This window comes from Malus sylvestris, chromosome 11, assembly GCF_916048215.2.
Source record: "Malus sylvestris chromosome 11, drMalSylv7.2, whole genome shotgun sequence".
Lineage (NCBI taxonomy): Eukaryota > Viridiplantae > Streptophyta > Magnoliopsida > Rosales > Rosaceae > Malus > Malus sylvestris.
The window spans coordinates 15412015-15434595 of NC_062270.1; the positions used below are offsets into that span (position 1 = coordinate 15412015).

At 39.9% G+C, this 22581-nt stretch overlaps 1 long non-coding RNA gene across 1 annotated transcript; it reads left to right on the plus strand.

The window, feature by feature from the left end:
* Positions 1 to 4087: 4087 nt before the first annotated feature.
* LOC126591377 (uncharacterized) lies at positions 4088 to 5267 on the plus strand. The gene is made up of 3 exons (XR_007612366.1): positions 4088 to 4270; positions 4383 to 4501; positions 4778 to 5267. It is a non-coding gene; the product is annotated as an uncharacterized LOC126591377 (long non-coding RNA).
* The last annotated feature ends 17314 nt before the right edge of the window (positions 5268 to 22581 follow it).

The following is a 22581-nucleotide window of genomic DNA, read 5'->3' on the forward strand; positions in this document are numbered from 1 at the left end:
AAACCTTTGCAGTGGTTCCAACGCACGTGCAGTGTAGTGCCGTATAGGTCACTTGTGGTGAATCCGGCTAGATTGACTAATGAGCTATGAATTCAGCCGTACAGACCTCTACAAGGATTCCAGCTAATATGTTATTTATCCATGAATTTATTTTCACCTGAGTTACTTATTCTGTTTTATATTTTGGCATGGCATACTTATGAATATGGATATGTGAAGCATGATTTGAATATATATATATATATATTCCATTTTTGGGAAAGTTATACATGTTTTACGGCAAGGGGTTAGAGCATTTGATAAATAAAATGGTTTTGTAAAAGCTTTGTTTTGCCCACTCACACTTTCTGTTTTGCACCCCTCCAGGTTTTAGATAAGCTTGTTCGTTAGTAGCTCACGATGATTGATTGGAGGTTCTGACAAACTATCACAAATGTAGGGCATCTTTGGGTGTCGTTTCATTAGTACTTGTTTTCTGGACTGAACTTAGGCTACTTACACATATTCTAGCACTTGTCTTAACTAGTACTCTTATGAGTTGGTTTTCATTTATTCGTATTCTCTATTATCTTTATTGCTTCTGCACTATGCACACGACTACGTCACCCTCACGTGACGGCCAGCATGCCCTTATTCAGGTCGGGGTGTGTCAGAGTTTCTTAAGAAGGCAAGATTCTATACGGCGTGAACTAATCTAAGTGCAAGAATCTATACGGCATGGACTAATCTAAGTGCAAGAAAATAATGTTCTTACTCTCTTAAGTCCTGAGTGTTAGATTTTTTTTTAATCTTTTTTTATAAAACGATTGTTAGATATTTTTAAAGGGAATTGTTATTTGTTCTCCAAAATTCTCATTATACACTCCAAGCTTTCTCTAATTAAAAACGGTAGCAAAATTTGAGTTATGACCATATGTTTTCAACAATTAATTATGTGCTTATGTTATAATTTTCACAATATTTAAAGTGTCTCATGAAATCGCTAAAGCTCCATCCTCCTTTTTAGTTTATAATTATGCATGCCAATATAACCAAAACCTCTAAACTTTTTCACCTATTACTTATATTTCTATATTTTATTTTATTTATTTAATATGTCCTAGCCTAGAAGCCGTTCTAGCCTTGAGTTACGGGTGACGAATGTGGACAGTTTTTAAAACAATTTGCAGTAGACTTCGACAACCCAACCTACTAAAACGACTTTGAATTCATAGCGAGTACTCAACATTCAAAAGGTCTTCACTACCAACAAAGAATAATCAACGTAGTAATATGTCGCAATCTCTAGCATATTCTCTAGTACCTTAAGGTCAAGGAAATTAATCCAATGACGTACCTAGAAACAAAATCGATTTTTTAAGTTAAAATTGTCTTTGAGATTGATATAACTTTTCACTTTAGTCCCTAAGAATGAAAATCAATAGAAGTGATCTCTAAGTTTGCCTACCATAAAGTCATTCTGTGAAAAATACGTCAATATCCTCTTTAAATTGTCAAGTGATCACTGCGTAAGAGTAATTTTGTCAAATCAATCCCTCCTCTTAACGAAGATATTGACAAGTCTCCACAGAATGACCAAAATGATTTATGGTAGACAAACTCAGGAACCTTTTCTAGTTTTCATTGTCATGGACCAAAGTGAGGAATTATGTCAATTTTAAAATCATTTTGACTAAAAAGTTAACAAAATCCACGTTGAGTATGTATGGTAATGAACTAAGAACGAAAGTTAAGTAAAATATAGAATTTTTTTATTTTTTATCAAACGAGTAATATACAGATTAGGATTAAGTACCTAAAACTCTCCAACCTTTTAGTGTCATTCTACATTAGTTTTAACATTTTTAAACATTTCAAACAAGTACCCAACCTATTGGAACTATCACATCCCTTAAGTCCCGTTAATTTTTCTGGCACATGTAGCAGCAATGGATCCCGCTTGTTTGCTGACTTGTACACTAACATTATAATAAAAATAACTTCAGAAAAGGGTAAAAATGAAGATAAAAATGAAGATAAGGAAATCTTCTAACAAAGAAGAGGATAAAGAATTCAGATAGGGTTTCAAGGAGCTTGTTTCTACTCATGTGATTTCCTCATTCACCCATTTTTGGCTAGTAAAGTTTCCAGTTCTTTTTTTGTGGGCGGTGAAGAAGGTGGTGGCCGTATCAGGACAATCCATATTGTTGGAACCAAATTTGTGCATCGTCGTATAAGGTGGAGATGCATAAATCCAAGTAACCTACAAACATAAACAAGTGAAAAACCTGGGGGGTGTGCCAGTTAAAAACAAGTGAAAAACCTGGGGGGTGTGCCAGTTAAATGTTCTCCAACGGTCAAGTTAGTAAGCAATATAATACTCAAGTAGAGAATAAGTATGAGAGAATTGTGTTACCAGACATGACCCCTAGAACGTGTATTTATACCAGTCGAGGAGATGACCTTTTAGGATAGCAAAATCCTTATTAAACCGGGAAAATCCCAGAGGATATTTAAGAAGTAGATATTGCATTGCACTCCAATCTTTAGATTGTAAGAACTCCAAGACTATAGGAAACCTACTGATTCCTTACTGAATTTTGGTTTCCATATCTTTGCAGAACAAGTACGGTTAATCTTAGCGAAGTCATCAAACTTCACCCACCGATTCCAGAACAGGATGATGATGGCATCACTGCTCCATTTATCTAGCTCCACATTAGAGGTTGTCGAGTCTATGACCGGACTTCTAAGGTATGCATATTCTAATTTGTCTTACTTTGGCCCTGAAAAATCATGGTCTTACAATTGATCCTAACTATGTAACTGAAATGACTTGTTCCCCTTGAGGATGGATAATTATCCAGGAACCATGTTTTTAGGAGTAAGTTGAAAGACGTACCGTTTTAATTCTTATGCCGCAAGGCATCTTAGCCTCGAATCTTGTGGACTTTTGATGCTTCGAATTTAGACATACAACCTCAAGAATCGTAGATTTTAGGTAGCAATGATGAAGGATGTCATGTTGCTTGTGCACATTTAACAAAGGGGCAGCCGTTTGCATTACAGATCTACTTCGGCCTTTGAACACACGAATACCTAGGCAAGTCTCTTCAAATTTGACAGTGATGATCTTTTGGTAGCTTCTCTTTACATAGTTTAGCCTTGGCTTTGCTTTTCTGTCAAAGCCCTTTCTTAAGAGTTCTTAGTTTCGCCATGAACCTTCTTATTTCTTTCATGCTTGTGCCTTGAAACCTTATTTCCACTTTGAGCCTTTGACGATTAGGATATGTAATCAAGAAACTTTCCATATCTATAGTCTTCTTTACCAAGTAAAATCAAGCAAAATAGGGATGATCCATAACCTTCCAACAGTTAATGTTGCTTTCTTCAACAGATTTACTAGGCTCTATAATTTGCTCCATAACGATTGGCAACATTCTCTTCGCAGTCTTAGCATACGTGTTCAACTTGAGGGAAGTGTTAAAATCCTTCACTGGGTTGTTCTTCATTGGAGCCCTTCAATCGGCCTGACGACAAATTGAACCTCATCAGAGTTAATGACCCTGGTCGAGTCAATCCTGCAATATCATTAGGAAAATTTGTGTGCTAGGGGTGAGGGTTAGTCTCCCTCAAAAAATTTGTACTCCTTTTAACGTGTTCACGGGACTTATGATAATAAACATATGCTCACATGTTTATGAGAATTGTTACTTTATTCAAGTTGTTAATCATGTTACATTTCGTTCCTTAAAATATTGTATTATATTCCCCAAACTTATGAAATGACTATTTTTTCCTTGAATGGGTGTCTTAATTAATTTTCGAGACTCGACTCGAAATCTATTTTCTTATACTTTCTTGGGTTTTCCTAATCATATTCATGTACGTGAATATAACGTTGAAAATGAAATTCAAATTGAAGTCTTGAGGGTTAAATTGTAATATTAGAATCAAATGGGTAATTTGGTAATTTCATTTAAAATATTTAAGTGGGATCAACCCCTCTCTCTCATATTAGAATTAAAGGGGTAATTTGGTAATTTTACTTAAAATATTTAAATGGGATCAACCCTCATTCTCTCTCTCTCTAACTCTTGAGCTCTCAAGCTCTCTCTCAAGCCCGAGAGTCTCAAACCTCACTACCACCTAAAGTTCTTCACAAATCAAACCCCGAACCTACATTTTCGAGATTAATGGGACTGGTGATGGTCTTGCATGCACCATCAGTGCACCATGAGGTGCAATTCCATTGAAATCCAAGAGCTCCGAGCTCTAACCTTAAGCTCAGGTGAAGTTCTTTGTTGTCTTTAGAATTTCTAGGTTTCTATCTTAATTAGGGATAAATTTATGTTGGTTTCATCTTAAATTTGAGGGTTTTAACCTTTGTCAAATCATCTCAGCATGCAAATCTACCACCGACAGCGAATTCGAGCAATTTCTGTTGAATTCAAGAGAAAGAGGACGAATTTCGGCAAGTTTAAGGTCCATTTCTTCCCAAAACTTGCTGCAATGCATCGGGGTGAGTTCCTGAAGTTAATTGTGAGGTTTTTAAAATGAACTTCCTGTTGGGAACCTCTGCTTTGAAGCATGAATGCTTCATGTTTTTCCTGCAGTTTCCAACGACATTTTTTGAGCAAAAAAAGTCGAATCCGAGATGGATTTGACCTCTCCTTCTCCTAAACCAGTTTTAGGTGAATTCCTAATCATCTGAGATAAATTTTAACCATGTTTTAGGTTGAAACTTATCGAATTTGTACCTAGAACTATGCTTAGCCATGATCTGGGTTTTCTGCAGATTCCAGCACCGACGAACGGCGGAGGTCATTAGTTTTGACGAAGGCGTCAACGGTTCCATTAGAGATAACAGACTCTACTGATGGAATAGGTATATTCAATTTCCTTAGTTAATTCTGGCCGAGGACCGACACGTTTCACCGACGACGGCAAGTGCGATGTCTATTCGCTAAACCATGGCGGTGTGTTCACTGGAGACACTTTCCCAGCACATGATGGCACATGACAACATCGCAGTAGCGCGTAGCCGGAGCACGACGGCGCATGTAGGACCCGAGACCTATCCTTAGGTTTTTCAGTGTTCTAAATCACACGGGGCCTTCTGTTTGTGCAAATTCAATGTCTAAATAGTAATTTTAGACGATTATACATAGATTTCACTTTAAATCTTATGTTAGCTTTACAATTACTTCACTGGCGATTTAAAGACTAGAAATGAGTTAGGCAATAAAGCCTATTGAGGAAGGGCGCTCTACTTACTTGTGAGTAGATCCCATCGAAACTAAAATTTCTAAAACTATTATTATATACATGTTGATGCATGTGAAATTGTCACTGTCTTTGAGGAGACTTATATCTAGTTAAACTTAAGTGATATCTTGAGGCTATTGGTGATTTATTTCATCACATGGTCATTATACATACCATATAGCTAGCCACGATCATAGGTTTATTTGCAGGTAGTTATTATTCTAGTAGATGCTAGAAATGCTAGTAGACACTAGTCATTGATCAGTTAGATGCCACTCCACCTACTTGCTATACATATGATTTACTTTGATTCTGTGATTGATTTTACTTTCTTTGATATGATGAGCGTTGTGATATAAACGCTATACTATTATGGTAGTATATTATATGTAAGTAGTTTTCACTATATATGTGATTTTCAAAACGGGGGTTATTAGATTCGAATGATTTTAACTAGTTAAACTTAATCCCCTCACGGAGGTAACGAGTGGGCATGGCAGTGAAGCATTCATCCTTAGGTCTTTGAGTGATGATTCCTTTACTACAGTTTATTCTATTTTGTAATAATTGCATGATCATATTTTCGATTATACATAGCACTGCACTTGTATGTGTTTACTAGTGTGTGAAACTTCTAGCTGCTCTAATGTGATGTGATAATAATGGGATCTTATCCCTAGGCCTATGTTCCTAAATGGGGAGGTTGATTAGGAAAATTTGTAGCAACTATTATTTTAATAATTAATGAACACTTTGGTTCAAATTGCCTCACATCATAATCTATCTTAGAATGGCTTCATTATTAAGTTGGCTTGTGACGTCATCTTCCGATGGGGTCATATGGTCAATTTAGTGATGGCCATCACATCACAGCTTGGTAACTTATGTTATTGGGGTCGAGGTGTGTCAAATCATTTTAGAAGAAAGTGCTTAGAAATTTCCATCATTTACTTCCTAATCACGGAATGGTATTTTAATTTGACAAATCATTCAAAAGTTATCTAACTTTGGAGTAATAAGTAACAGTGTAAAATACTAACAAGTTTGTAGGCCCGAGACAAAGTTCGAAGCCCCCTAGGTGCTTGTAACTTCGGAAAAATATTACCTCTTAAACTTGGTGCTTGTAAGAATTTCCACTGTAATAATTGAAGTACCACCTTACTCTGACACTAGGTCTAGGCCCATGGAAAACCTATTACTCTATACTTGCCACATTACATTGGTCGAATTAAGGATGAGAAAGTGAAAAAGTTTTGTCTGAAACATTCTTCGGAAAATGGACTTTGATGTGTCTTTCTTTCTTCAAGGGGTGCATTGTTCGTTCGTTACTTTGCCCCATTCCAAATCAAAGGACTTTAAAGTTTGCAACCTGTTGGACCTATTTAAACACATGGTGTTGCAGAACTTACTTGACTTAGTATGTCTAATCTGGGATCAAGTGATCGTACTCGGGGTCGAGACTTAGAGTCACCCCTCAGATGATTCCTAAATTGCCCTTTTGATCATTCCCTTGAATGGTATAAAGCCCAAGTTTGAATGTTATAACCCACAACACTTAGGTTGCATAAACTTTTCGGACATCAGATGGTGCATTGGGTTTCCAGGACATGGGGCCAAATCCCCGAGCCCATAAGCCACCTATCATAACCGTGTTTAATATGGCTTAATCCTCCCAAACTGCTAACTAAACACTACGGAGTAGGCTAAAGGAGACTCCTCTTGCCTATCACTTTGAATTTTTAGACTTGCAAGTATGCTAAGTTTCAAAAGTGTTTGTTATTTCGAGACTTATTTCGTGTATTGCAAAAAGAAAAGAATGGACAGACATGTAGCAGATACAAGTAACTTTTGAGAATTCTTTCTATTGAAGAGCATATGTGTTGACAAATATGCATGATTGAATCCAAAAATGACTACTTACACATCTCTGGAAAGGAGAATCAACACACTGGTGAAGTTCATAAAAGATGATACAATGTAAAATTATCATTGAGGATCATCTTTAACGAGTAGCCCATGGTGAGGCAATAAGGAGATGAGTTTTCCAAGGACTATTCAGGCAAGCTACGAGGTTTAAGCATAATATCACCTAAGCTTGGTGATATTCCATCTTTTGGTGATAGGAGTTCCATCCATATGCTCCAGATTATAGGTTCTTTTGCCTCATACTCTGACGACTTTGTAGGGCCTTTCCTAATTTGCTTTGAGCTTGCCCTCTCCTAACACTTTCGTGTTTTTGAAGACTTCCCTCAAGACCAAGTTTCCCATTGAAGGTTTCGAGGCTTAACACCCTTGTTGCCCATAAAACTTTAGGCAATTTTGTGGTCACTTACTTTTCTTCTCTAGCCTATTCTTTAAGCATTATAAGATGGTTTTCTTTGAAGCTTCTGCGTGCCCATTGCCTTGCGAGTAACGAGGAATGGATATGAGATGATGAATGCCAAGCACTAAGTACTATTTCGTGACTTTGAAAGTTGGTAAATTGTAGTCCATTATGTGCAAGTATGATATGGAGGATACCAAAACGGTAAATTATGTTCTTCAAGACAAAAAACTTTACTGCTGCCATATGATCCTGGATAAGTCATCTGCTTCAATCCATTTGGAGAAGTAAACCATAGCTATTATCAAGTACTCTTTATTTCCTTAAGCTTTTTTCAGAGGTCCGACAAGATTAAGGCCCCATTGCATAAAAGGTCTTATCCTTGTAGATGTTGTGCAAGATTATCATCCTTTTGGTAGAGTCCTTGAAGAGGATATTGGCCCAAAACCCATTTTCCACTAGGACGAAACTGACTATGCATTGGAGATCTAAACTTTGATGACTAAGACATCGTCGTGAAAGGAGTAGACATCTTCCAAATCCTTATTTGAGAACATTAGGATGTCAAAGTCAATAGAAATGGGCTTCTTGATGGTAGCCATTATCCTCGACTTTTTGCATGTGGCCTTTTTTTCCTTTCTGGTTTTACCCATATACTCGTGTGCCTTATAAATACAGTTAATGTTAAGCACATGACTTTCTATTGGACTCTAACCCTCAGAGGGTCCTTGAGTTTTTCTAGACTTCTTGCACAATGTTTTAGGAGTGGGGCGTTGGCACTTCGTGCGTGAATTCAGATCAGCAAGTCATGTTGGGGTCTGAATAGGCATTGCCTTGACTTGCGGCTCCTCAAAACTAAAGACAATATCTTCTAGGGCCTTTACTCTCATGTCGAGGTTAACAAGTTTTGTCTTCTCCCATATTCGTGAATCTTTTTTAAGCTTATCGACAAAAGCATATATTGCAGTAAACTTTCCCAAATTCGACCCATGATAGGAGTGTATTTGTTTTCTAGAGTGATGTCGCACCTGAAAGTGGCACTGTAGCCGTACGAGGTGGAGATGCACAAATCCAAGTAACCTATAAAAGAACAAACAAGCAAGCCAAAGACTGGTGAGGGAAGAGAGGGAAGAGTGTGATGGTTAAAGTCTCTCTAATGGTCAAGTTAGCAAGCAATATAAGACTTAAGCAGTGGTCAAGAGAATAAGTATGCAAGAATTGCATTACTAGAGATGAACCTTAGAATGGTGTATTTATGTAGAATCCTTATTAAACCGAAAGAATCCTAGAGTGCATCCTCTTAGGAGTATGATTACTTGTGCCACACGCCAATGCTTAGATTGTAAGAACTCCAAGATTATAGGAAATATGTTGATTCCTTATTGGATTAGGTGTCCATATATTGTGGAACAAGCATGGTCAATCTCAACGAAGTCATCAAACTTTGCTCACTACTTCTGAAACATGATGGAGGTGGCGTCGCTGTTACATTTATGCAGCTCCGCACCAGAGGCTTTCAAGTCTATAACCAAACTTCTAAGGTATGCGTGATTTGATTCGCCTTACTCCAGCTCTGGAAAATGATGGTTCCACACATACCATTTTCAACAACCTCCATGATATTCTTCTTGATGTTGGTGGCTTGAGTTGTAGGGTGGAGTCTGTGGTTGTGCATTGGGTTTGGAGGTGATGGCCTAAAAGGAGGAGGCTATGCTTCCATGACCTTCCATTGATGTTGGAAACAAAGTAAGCCCTAGTTAATTTAACAGAAATTTAATTGGGGCTTAAGAATATGACATTTTCAATAGATTAGGTAATTGTTTGGAATGTTGAAAAATGTAGAGACCAATTTAGAATTACACTAAAAGATTTGAGGGATTTTCAGTATTTAATCCTATATATTATTAGAGATTTTTTGCATTGAAGAGTCACATTCTAACATATGTGGTACCATAACATAGTTAACAAACACTAGACGAGTATAGTATGTCAAAGATATTTGTGTGTATTGTTCATCAAATTTCTTATCAAAATACTTTGAAATATTTTCCCATTAGGGTTTAGGGTTAAAAAAACTCGTTGTATAATACGTGAATTTTATATGTAATGTTAAAAATGTATGAAAAATATGTGTATAATATGTGAAATTTATATGTACTATTATTATTATTTTTTTTGTTAAATGATAGATTTTGTTATATTAGATGTTGGATTAGCCACCAACAGGGTTTGCACCCACGCCGTCATGCAAGGGCTAGCTTAACACCTTTATACTACAGTGGTAAATGGCTACTTGCAAAATTATATGTATTATTAAACATGTATGAAAAATATATGTATAAAATGTAAAAAGAATATAAGTATGTGTATAATACCTACAATTTGTTTAATTTAAAAAAATGTGTACTTTAACGAATCAATTAGAAATTTACAAAAATTAAGGTATTTAAAGAAAACGGAAATCTTTTTACAATACATGAATTTACTAATTAATTAGAGTTGAGAGTATCTCAAATTGGAGATAGAGATAAGTCTTGCATAAGGTCCTCAGAAGATCTTGGGCGGGCGCAGCTTCACGTACCCATTGTGATTGCTTTTAAGTAGATCCTCACGTTAAGATAAAATTGAGGTATTAGTTGGTTAAAGAACTTGATAAAAATTTCTTAATTGAAGGAGGATGGGAAGGAGGATGGGAAGGAGCCATGACAGCCACACTAATAAGGACAGGACTGTGGATGTTCCCCAATAAAATTAGAAATTTTCTCATGAGATGCTTTAGAAAACTACCTTGCTGTCAAGCACAGTCTTCTTTCGCGACAGTGGGTGAAAATGTATTTCTCATTGTGGAGAGTTTTTCAATGTGACAGGAGCACGGGTGATACACTATGTGTCATTATACAAATTGTAAGATATGTGTGTTAAAAAGTTAATAACTTGAAAAATAAAATCTTTCACCACTTATATAAAAACATGTGGTATACCACTCATGTTCTGCTCGCAATAAAAAATTTCTCGTCATTATGCATAATTGCATCTGCTCGTGGTTTATTGGAAATTTGTTGATTCCTTACTAAATTAGATTTCCGTATCTTGCGGAACAACCAATACATATACCATTTTCCAAACTTCTTGACCGCGGCTCAATAGTACCCCACTATACATTGATGACATACTAATCCCCTTCTTCAATTAGTTCACGGATAATTTTGTGAAGTTGGAGAAGTGGTATGCGACCATAGTTGTAATGAGCATGGTTCATTTCATGTCGAAAGCTGTCGTGGAGGATTTCTTTGCGCCTCTTTTGCCATGGAAGATTTTGGACACCTTTCCCTTACAAGCCGGCTTCGTAGGTGCATATCCTTCTTTCTTCACTCAATTGGTTGCTGACTCTACGGATACACGTACACTGACTACAAAAAGAAATGACCAATAGCAACTAGAAATTATAGTGTTTTTTTCTTTATAAACTAATTAACGAAATACTCTTAAAATACGTATAAGTTCTTTGGGTGCTTTTTTCGTCTTTTTGGTACTTGGCTGTAGTATATTAATTTGCTTATCTTGATCCAAAAAGGTCGGTCGAATTCATCGAACTCAATCCAACCGTAAAGGCTTTATGACTTGAAACCCTAGTTTTTGGCTAGTAAGTAGCAAACCCAGTATGAGTTGGATTCGAGATCTCGGCTGCACCCTACATAATACATATATCAAGGTGGGTCCTTTAACTCCTCTCTATTGTTGGCATGCAGTAAGTGGGGTGTGTTTACTTTTGTTTCTTGCCTATGTATGTAGCTGGTCTTATACATAGTGTAAACTTATGCTTGTTGGCTTCTTCTTTTCCTTATTAATCCGCATGAGAACAACCAGCCATTCAAGTCTATATCTGCTGGTCATGTCTCTTGCCCTTGTTTCCACTAGCTAAAGGGCTAGAGAGGCAGATAGATGTAGAGTATTTTTATTTTTTTGAGAGCAATTTAGAGTGATGTTTGGATGTGAATGAGCATAGAGGTCCAAGTGTTTGTATTCTTTCACACTGTTGCCTCATACGTTGCCTCACTTGGAGATGCCTTCCGTTGGGATGCTATTGGTCTGGAATTTTTATTTAATATTTTTGCTGAAGATGTAAATATTCCTATTAGAATTTAATAAAGTTTGCCTTTTGACAAAAAAAAAAATCTGATAGAGACAGATATTGACATGTTTGTATGCTACATACAATCGATGAAATTGACTAACTACACAAAGAAATCATATGATAGCTTGCCGCGTCATGTTACTTTCATGATATAAGGTACGTGAGGAAGCCGCAGGCCCGCAGTCATTTTTGTCGACGTCGTTTGATAGTTTTGCCTTAAGACATGTTATCCACGTTTTAAATGTGAAAGTCCATGCATATGAGTGCACATTTACTTCATGTCTTAAAACGCCATGGAATTGTAGAGCACATTTGAGAGTACCACGTTCTGTTGATGCTACAAACACATTGCCAATACAAATGATTATGTCCTAATTAAGAATGGTTCAAGCATGGCCGTAATAAAATTGTTTAAAAATGAAGTCTGCAAAACACACACTTGGATTGATCGGTTTTAAAATTAGTTTTTCTATTTTTGCTCTTCTTTTTGTCTTTGTTTTCCTTTCTTTATTTCATCGACAAATGTTGTATTACTTTCCGCTAAGAACTTAAAAATTACGATTTTAAGACCGTCACTTTAAATAAAGTTGTCGACGCGGTGTCTTATAATAACTTGGAAGATGCGATCAAATTTCGTAATGGACTTTCCAAATACAAAGTAAGCCACAAATGTGAATGTGCAAGCAGCAAGCAATGCCTATATTGCCTTAGCAGCTCATGATGTAACTTCTTGTCATATTAGATTTAAGGAAGAATGATATCTTCACGGGATTGCAGAAGTTTGATGAGAAAGGATAATGCCCATTCAAACCCTAGGTAACCAATTATTGCTGCACAACTGAAAAACTTTTTTTTTTTTTGTATTTTAATTAGGGTTTTTATTACGAATGGTCCCTTAAATTGATCAAACTTATCATTTTGGTCTCTCATTTTCAAAATCAATCAATGTCGTTCCTGACATTCACTACCTAACATCAATTTGGTTCTTCCGTTAAGATTCTGTCAACTATTCTGTTAGTTTGTATGTGGGACCCACAAATCCAATGAAATGGTTACACATGGATTACGCAAAATATGGGGTTTTATCACGAATGTTACCTGACATTGATCCGACTCCTTATTTTGGTCCCTAAGTTTCAAAAATTGATAAATTTGGTCCCTGACTTTCACTACCGCACATCAATTTAGTCATTCCGTTTAAAATTTCATTAATAATTTTTGTTTGTGTGCTAATGTGGTCACACTAATCCAATCATATGGCTCCACGTGCATTAACTATAAAAAAAAAAAAAAACTCCTTTTTAGCATACCCTGATGAACAAGAGGATGATTTTTTTTTCTTTTAGTTTTGGTTTTTAGTTTCTTATTTTACTTTTAGTTTTAAATCTTCAAAAAAATATTTTCTTGTCGTTAATCCACATGGCGCCGTATGATTGGATTAGTGGGACAAAAAATATTATGAAATTTTAACAGAATGATTAAATTGACGTGCGGTATTGAAAGTCAAGGACCAAACTTATCGAATCTTGAAACTCAAGAACCAAAATGAGAAGTTGGATCAATGTCAGGGACCATTTGAGATAAAAACCGTTATTTTGTGTAATCCAAGTGTCACCATTTCATTGGATTTGTGGGTCCCACATACAAATTAGTAGAATAGTTGATGAAATCTTAACGGAATGACCAAATTGATGTGCTGTAGTGAATGTTAGGGACGACATTGATTGATTTTGAAAGTGAGGTACCAAAATGATGAGTTTGATCAATCTCAGAAACCATTTGTGATAAAAACGCTTTTAATGAAGTGAAAAACGTATACATATATATTATTTATCACGTCAGTTACTCAATTTTGATTTTGCATTTTGATCACGCAAATACTTTTGCTTCAATGTGTGTTGAACACACATAATGCAACTTCATGTTGAAGGGGGTGATAGATTATGTACAAGATTAGTATAACGCTAAACCTTAGAGAGAAAGTAAGAAAAACTGACAAACTTGAAGATTAAGGCTTGCATAAATGTAATGTCCTAAAGACAGCATTTCACCTCTACTCTTGTGTTTGTAGTTCGGTAGACGTCCGTCTCCCATGCTTTAACAATCTATAATCTGAACTTGAAGCAGTACCGCAATCTTTGGACTTTGACGTAATTTATATAATCTGTCACTCAAGACACGACTCAAAATTTGACAAACGAAGAATGAGAGAAACATAATAAGGAAACCCTATTTCTCTGGCACACGTAGGAAAGATTCTCTATATTATATGCAACATAATTTGTGTGGTTTATATAGAACCCACATTGTGTTGTTTGGTGAAAAGATGTAACTTTGCATAACCTACACCACTCACCAAATTACACATCCCAAACATAAGTAATATAATGCAATTGTTTCCATCAGACACTACACTTCACTAGATTAATTTTTCCATTCAATATTTTGAAATTAAATATTATAATATTCAATAAATTTTCAGTTGGATAAGTACAACACTAGTTGACAACCTATGACATCTTTAGTTTGGATTAGTAGCATTGTAGCGGTAGAATCAAGCGATTTAGGAGCATCTTCAATTTAGGTTAATAACACTACTTCTGGTTGGTTGGTTATCTATCCAATTTTCGGCCGATGAAGAATTTTCAATTCTTTTCACCTAAAGAGGTCACTTCATTAGCCCCCTAGCGAAGTGAGGTGTTCTATGATAGGGTACTCCACATGCACTTCATAGTTTGACATTCAGGCAGTTGAACCATGTTCACCATAAATACACTCATTTCCTTTGCGTATATTTGCTTGTATAGCTTGATACCGATTCGGCGCACTTATACTTCTCACGAATATAATCGAAGCTACCGAACCCCGGTGCAGAAGAGCTTGAACTTCGTAGTGACTTAAGCAACTTTGTCTTCAGGTTCTAGAATCCTAGGTCGAGAGGTGTTCCCGCCTTAGCCGTAGTCGCTCAAGTGTAAAAGTCAACAGCACATTCGACACTATCACCACCACATCTATTCTACTCATAGGTCGGTCACGAGTTGGTACGACCACATTCACAAGAAGGACGTAGTTAACTCTTAATTACCCGGCTTGCTTTTATATAATGCCTTGTTTTTACAGTCAACAGAAAGATAACAAACTCTAACATTGTAAAGGTGGTTTATATAATTGTAGACATCGAAATTTTGGTAAATAAATGTTGACCGATAAATCAAAGTGTCAACGCTCACGTATTACATAAATTTTACACGTAGCGTGCGACTCAACGAAAATTGAAATGAGTTGTAAAAGTCATCAAATAAGACACGTGTCAACACCTGGCAGAAACGACTTATTTCATCTGGGATATTATATTCAAAATTAGGCCTTGGAAAATTCTATAAATACAAGCCCATTTCATTCATTTGAGGGGGGGAAATCATTAGGCAAAACTCTTGAAGCTCTGAAGCTCTGAAACTTCGAAGCTCTCAAGCATCCAGGTTCCCGAAGAATCAAGAAAGCGTTCTTCGTTCATCGTTCATCCTAAGATCAAGCCCCAACGGCCCTTTGGATCAACAATCATCCACCAATTCAAGATCAAGCCCCGACGGCCCTTGAAGAAAGTGTTCTTCGTTCTTCGTTCATTGTTCTTCCAAGATCAAGCCCCGACGGCCCTTGAATCAACCATCCACCAATTCAAGATCAAGCCCCGACGGCCCTTGAAGAAAGCCCCATCGTTCATCATCCGTTCATCCAAGATCAAGCCCCAACGGCCCTTTGGATCAACAACGTCGACAAATCCACACATCCAACCGTTCTTCAAGATCAAGCCCAAAAGCCCTTGAAGATCCGTTCATCACTGTTCTTCAAGATCAAGCCCAAAAGCCCTTGGAGATCCGTTCATCACTGTTCTTCAAGATCAAGCCCAAAAGCCCTTGGAGATCCGTTCGTCATTGTTCTTCAAAGATCAAGCCCAAAAGCCCCTTTGAAGATCCGCTCAAATCCACCTTCAAGATCAAGTCCACGGCCCTTGAAGAACGTTCATCCTTAGATCAAGCCCAACGGCCCTTTGGATCAATCACACATCCACAAATACACACCTTACGGAGATCGAATCAGAGGATCAAAATAGAGAGAGATTGTAACCCAAAACTATCAAATACAAATATTTGTTTGTGCACGTCGTTTCTTGTCTCTTTCGTTTCAGGAATTTTTCGTGTTCACAAATTGGCACGCCCAGTGGGACATCTCTACCTCTCATCTCTTCCTCCGTTCAAGGAATCCAAGCACACCTCAAAGTCAATGGCATCAAGCAAGGGACAAGCCGTTCTTGCAACCACTGAGGGAAGGATCCTAAGCACTTCTGCCGCAAACGGACAATCCATTGGCGCCACAACCGTTCCTCAACATGCCACTTCAAAATTGGTGCCGCTAAAAGAGCAAGGGGAGCATCCAAGGTGTGAGTATGTCATCAACCTGACCTCGCTGGGGGCACCGAAGCATGCTGCTGAGGCACACAAGATGACACCCCAAAACAGCCAACAACGTTATTCGTCAGCATCCTGGATGTCTAAAGGAAAGTCACGTTTATTGGTTGCACAAGTCATGACCATCGGCGTTACCTCCATCGAAGAACAACTGGCTCAAATGAATGAAGCGATCGCAAGGCTAACCCCGAACTGTGGAAGAAAAAGACTTGCAAATTGCAGCACTAGTCAATCGACTAGAGGCGCAGGACGGCGATAAACCCGACCCAGAGAATGATCCACTAAAGAGAAGAGATGACGAAGAAGAGGAGCCTCAGGTGGAGAAAAACGATGCGAAGCCGGAGCCAGACCAAGCGGCGGCACTCATGGGATCTCTTTCTATCCAGCAGCTGCAGGAGATGATCACCAACACCATCAAGGCACAGTACGAAGGGAGCTCAAATACCTCCGGGTTGTACTCAAAGCCGTATTCAAAGAAGATCGACGCCTTAAGGATGCCGAGGGGTTATCAACCACCAAAGTTCATGCAATTTGATGGAAAGGGAAACCCGAAACAGCACGTTGCCCACTTCGTTGAAACTTGCAACAACGCAGGAACCGAAGGGGATTACCTCGCCAAGCAGTTTGTGCGCTCGCTGAAAGGAAACGCCTTTGAGTGGTACACAGATCTAGAACCTGAGTCCATCAACAGCTGGGAACAATTAGAGCGGGAATTCCTCAACCGCTTCTATAGCACCCGCCGCACTGTGAGCATGTTAGAGCTAACGAGCACAAAGCAGTGGAAGGACGAGCCAGTCATTGACTACATCAACAGATGGCGCACTCTAAGCCTCGACTGTAAAGACAGGCTCTCGGAAACCTCTTCAATCGAGATGTGCATCCAAGGCATGCAATGGGGTTTGCAATACATCCTTCAAGGCATTAAACCACAGACCTTCGAGGAATTGGCCACTCGCGCCCATGACATGGAGTTAAGCATCGCCCATCATGGGAAGAAAGAACCGATCGCCGACTACAAGAACGACAAAGTTCTTGGGACAAAGGTGGAAAAGGCTGCATGGAAACCCACCAAGGAAGCGATGACGGTCAACACAGCTCCCGTCAAAATCTCCACACGAGGCAAGGCGATTCAAGCCGAAGGCTTTCGTGATCAAGAGATGCGTAGACGCACTTTGAAGGAGCTTGAGGAGAAAACTTATCCATTCCCCGACTCTGATGTGGTTGCCATGTTAGAAGACTTGCTGGAAAAGAAGGTGATCGGCTTGCCTGAGTGCAGACGGCCAGAAGAGATGAATCGTACCGACAGTCCAAGATACTGTAAATTCCACCGCTTCATCAGTCATCCGACAGAAAAGTGCTTCGTGCTGAAAGATCTCATCATGAAGCTGGCTCAGAAAGGAATCATCGAGCTAGATCTTGACGATGTGGTGAAGTCAAACTATACCACTTTCACTTCTGGCTCTTCCGACTCAAAGTTTTCACCTCAACCGCTGGGGGCATCCTCCAAGACAAGCAAAGTTGAAGGATGGACTCAAGTCACTCCTAAGAAATTGCACAAGAAGCATACGTCTCCTCCACATGTTCGCCAATCGGAAAGGGGGCAAAGCAGCTCTGGTCAACCTTCAAAGCAACGTGAACGTGTTGAAGATGATGAAACTTCGACACGAAGATCGTCCGTCCCCATCACAATGCGCGATTTCTTGCCCGAAGACTTCTTCAATCACTCGGTCAAGGCTCCTTGCTATGAAGATTGTGAGGAACGCTTCTCCAAAATTGCTTGACAAATTCACCAATGCTCCTTGTTCGCACGAGCCTAAACTGCACGAACCAATGCTCCTTGTTCGCACGAGCCTAAACTGCATGAAACAACGCTTCTTGCCTGCACGAGCTGAAACTGCAACACAGCACCAAATGCTCATTGTCTGCACGAGTTGAAACTGCAAACGACACCAAATGCTCCTTGTTCGCACGAGCCTAAACTGCACGAACCAAAGCTCATCGCCTGCACGAGCCTAAACTGCATGGCACAACGCTCCCGGTTTGCACGAGCATAAAAGGCAACACCAAAGCTCCTTGTTCGCACGAGCCTAAACTGCACGAACCAACGCTCCTTGCCTGCACGAGCTGAAACTGCAACATGGCACCAACACTCCTTGCCTGCATGAGTTAAAACTGCAAACGGCACAAAAAAAAATACCAAATATATGTATGTATTTTGAACTACGTTTTGACTTGATCTCTTTCTTTGGAAGGGTACGTAGGCAGCTTGAATATTCAATTTCAAGTTCAGTCACATCAAAATTAAAAAAAAAATGTTTATTAAATAGAGTTAATTTTATTACAAAAAAAAAAGAAAAAAAAAAAAAAAAAAAAAAAGAAAGATTTCTTTTACATACATATACATACATATATATATATATATGCATCAGCAGCAAGCCTATCAAAAGGAGGCCATCCAGGCCCAAGTGACACCCAAGTCCACTAGCTACAAATCCGGGTCCGGCTCTCAAAGCCCATCCTCACTTGGATCCAAGCCTTCATCTCCGCCGCCACTATCTCCAAATGTCTCGCATGCGCCTAAATCAGATGGCAGAGGGCCGTTGATCAGATTCGAACCCGCTGGGCAACTCGCAAGAGATCAAATTGTACAACAAATCAAGAACCCGAAGCACCATGGCGTTGAAGAGCGACTGTGGAAGCGACCCATTGAGGGGATTGTGGGAAAGATCGAGATTTTGAAGGTGTTCGACCATACCGAGGTTGGCAGGAATGGAACCCAGAAGCCGAGAGTTGGGAAGATTCAAACCCACGACTCTGGGGTAGTTCTCCGGCGATTGGTGTTTACTGCGCCGCACAAACGACGCATCCTCCTCTTTCTACCTCGAACCAAGACCTTCTTGCTAGAGGTAGTAAAACCTTCCCAGAATGCCAGATCTCGAAGCGGAGGTGATCGCGCCGTCGCCGACGACTCTGCTTGCTACGAACCGTTTGGTGGGCGAGATCTGCAGCAAAGGCTTTCAGCGAGACCAGAACTTGTAGCTCGACCGGCGGAGCCACAACTTGCCGTGGAAGCTGAAGCAGCGGACGAGCAAAGAAGTACAGAAGCGGGTCTACGTCTGCCCCGGAGCTCCAGGTCCTTTCTCCCTCGAAGCAGACATCCTCCTTGCAGCGGTAAAGATCAGTTCACTTTCTTCTTCTCCACCGTGAGAAAAATAACCACAGCTGCGCAACCAGAAGTTCAAGTAAAACTTTCATTGCAGAGAGTCGACGAGTGTGCTGAAAAGTGTGGGTTCTGTTCGAATCCGGATCGCGATTTGGATCCCTCGAGCTTTCCTCATGACAGCCTCGTCTGCCCCGTTTGTAACTCTACCTGGAAAGGTGTCCTTCCCCACGACACATGCATCATCTTCTTCTCCCAGCCATTCTCGGCCTACATCGCCACCTACTAAGACCCAACTCAGAATGTGGAGAGATCTCGTTACATTACCATGATGGAACCCATCAACGGTAGACAAGACCTTCACGTGTCTGTCACCATGTCTTCCATTAAGGTTGGTACGGTTGGACGTGGTACACAACTTACATCGTTATCGTAGCTTGTCTGAACCTGCTTGGAGTGAAGGGTACTAACAGAGAGGCACCAAGATCTCAGCCATTAGCGCCGCCATCGAAGACATCGGCTCTGGCAGCTCCACTAAGTGGTCGAAACTCACCCCAACTCCCTCGTCCTCTTCTGCCAGCCTTCTCTTCTTTCACTAACAACCTCCGTGACACGGTTGCGATCGTCCTGTATCCATCGTGATCCTTTCGCTTCCCACAAAATGTGAGCCGCGACGTCTGCTCCCTCGTCTGCAAGCATTGGCTTGCCCTCAAGCTCGCCCAAGCTTCATCATGCTCCTCTGTCATCCTCATCACCCAGCGCCGCACCTCCGCTGCAACTTCTCCGCCCAAGGCTGCACCACTCATCCCGTCTGCACCCGTTTCTGCCCTTCATCATGGGATCCTTCGATCTCCGACTACGAGGTTATGGTCAAGAGGCAGTACTGCAATTTGGCAAGGAGGTTAGAGCTGGCTGACTCCCTCTCTCTAGCTGTAAGATCTGTGAGGCACTCTCGTGTGAGCTTTATCTTTCCCGGTGCTTAGCCTTCTCCGCAACGCCGTCGTCGCCGACTCTCCACCATGGCACCAAGCAACTAGCAGCTTCACAGATGCTCGACGCCAGCCTTGAGCCTCGCTCCTCGCCGTGCGTTCTTTCGGTTTCAAAACCTCGTCCCCTTCAACGCCGTCACTTCTAAAAAAAAATTTCGACGGTGATGGTGCCACCAAAGGCTCTGTCTCTTTCACTGCAGCTGCAACTTCACTTGACTATGAAGAAATGCGACTTTGGGAGTTGGATACTGTCTTCCTCCGCCATGGCTGCTGCCTAAAGCTCCCCTCCTTGCCCAGCATTGCTCCTCGTCTTTCGCATCAAGCTCCAGCGACTCCAGCTCTCCACCGTGCAGCGCCCTTCAAGCTCATTAAGGAACTCTGCAGCCTGTGATGCAAACTCCTCTCCCATCATCAATTTATATAAATATATATATATATATATATATATATATATATATATATATATATATATATATATATAAAGGAGATGGTGGAAGCTTGGTGGACAACACCATGCAAAAAAAATAAAAAAATAAAAAAATAAAAAAAAAATAAAAAAAAAGATCTTGGTGTCTAGCACCATGCAAAAAAAAAAGGGTTTTGTGATGGTGGACAACACCATGTGCATAAATAAAAAAAAACATAAATAAATAAATAAAATAAAGGAAAATTTGGGGATGGTGGATCTGAACACCACCGAAAAGCAAAAGAAAAAAGGTGGATGTGTGTGTATGCTCATATGTGTGGATGTGTATTATATAATATGTCCATAGCACTACAGCAAAAAAAAAAAAAAAATTGCATTGAGAGAAATAAAGTCCATTTTATTTATTTTTCTGGAAATTTTGCATAAATTTGCATTATACATACCTTACAAAAAAAAAAAAAAAAAAAAAAAAAAAAAAAACAAATCAAATCAAATCAAATTTACAAGAGGGGATCTTCAAGGACGATCAGGTGCCGCCTCACCACTCGGCAGAGCTCCAGAAATGAGAGGCGCTGGAGGTTGACTGTTTGAAGCCTCACCACTCGGCGGAACTCCAGGAAGAAGAGGAGCCAAAGGTTGATCATTCGGAGCTTCATTACGCGGTACAACCCCAGAAGATGAAGGCAAATGCTGCTGGAACAAACCCACAAACCTCTGATGATCAAGTAAAATCTGACCATCAGATTCCTGCATCTGGTCAATCTTCCTCTTCATGTTTGTCGCGTAGCTATGTGCGAGCTTATGCGGCTGTTTATTCTCTTGCTTGAGCCCTCTAATCTCCTGTTTGAGATTCATCACTTCAGCCGCCAATGATTCAACTTGACGGGTTCGAGCAAATAGACGTTGGGCCATATTAGACACAGAACCTGCACACTGCACACTGAGAGCCAGAGAATCCTTAACAGCCAACTCATTAGACCGTTTGGAAAGTAGTCTGTTATCTCTGGGAGTTACAAGGTTTCGGGCCACCACCGCAGCGGTCATATCATTCTTCATCACCGAATCCCCAACGGTAAGAGGACCAGTAGGGGATATGAATGATGGGCGCCATATGTTGTCTGGAGAAGGCGGGACTGCCTCTTCACCAAGATTCAAGTCAAAACGACGATCGGAGGGTCCTGACATTTTCAAAGTGTTGAAGAAAGAAGAGGTCGGACGAATCAAGATCTTAGAAGTGCAAGAAGGGAGTTTTCACAAGAAAAATTCAAGTGTGCTTTGAAACGAACAACATGCCTCTATAAAAAATCAGCACTCGACGGGATTTCAGAGATCAAAGAGGCGAGCTCAGAATTCGAAGAGGCCATTCAAAAATCGAAGAGGCAAGCTCAGAAATCGGAGAAGAATCTTGCTTTTCCAGACGAGTCGGCACCCGTCACACGCAAACTCAGCTTTGCGAAAATCACGGGCAATTTGTCGAAGCGCCGATCCCAGATATCGAAGAGGCGCCAGTCTTTTTCAGCCACGTCAGCACCCATCACACGCAAACTCAACTTTGCGTAAATCACGGGTAATTTGTCGAAGCGCCGATCCCAGTTATCGAAGAGGTGCCAGTCTTTTTCAGCCGCGTCAACACCTGTCACATGCACACTCAGCTTGGCGAAAATTACGGACAATTTGTCGAAGATTTCTGATAAAGAAGAAAGCACGTGAAGCCATACTGATCAATCACGCATTGGTTGCCGACACGAGTAAAAGAATAGTACCTCTACAGGTACTAAAGAATTTCCTATAACTGTCCACCTTCACCCTCCATAGCAAGGTAGACATACGTAAC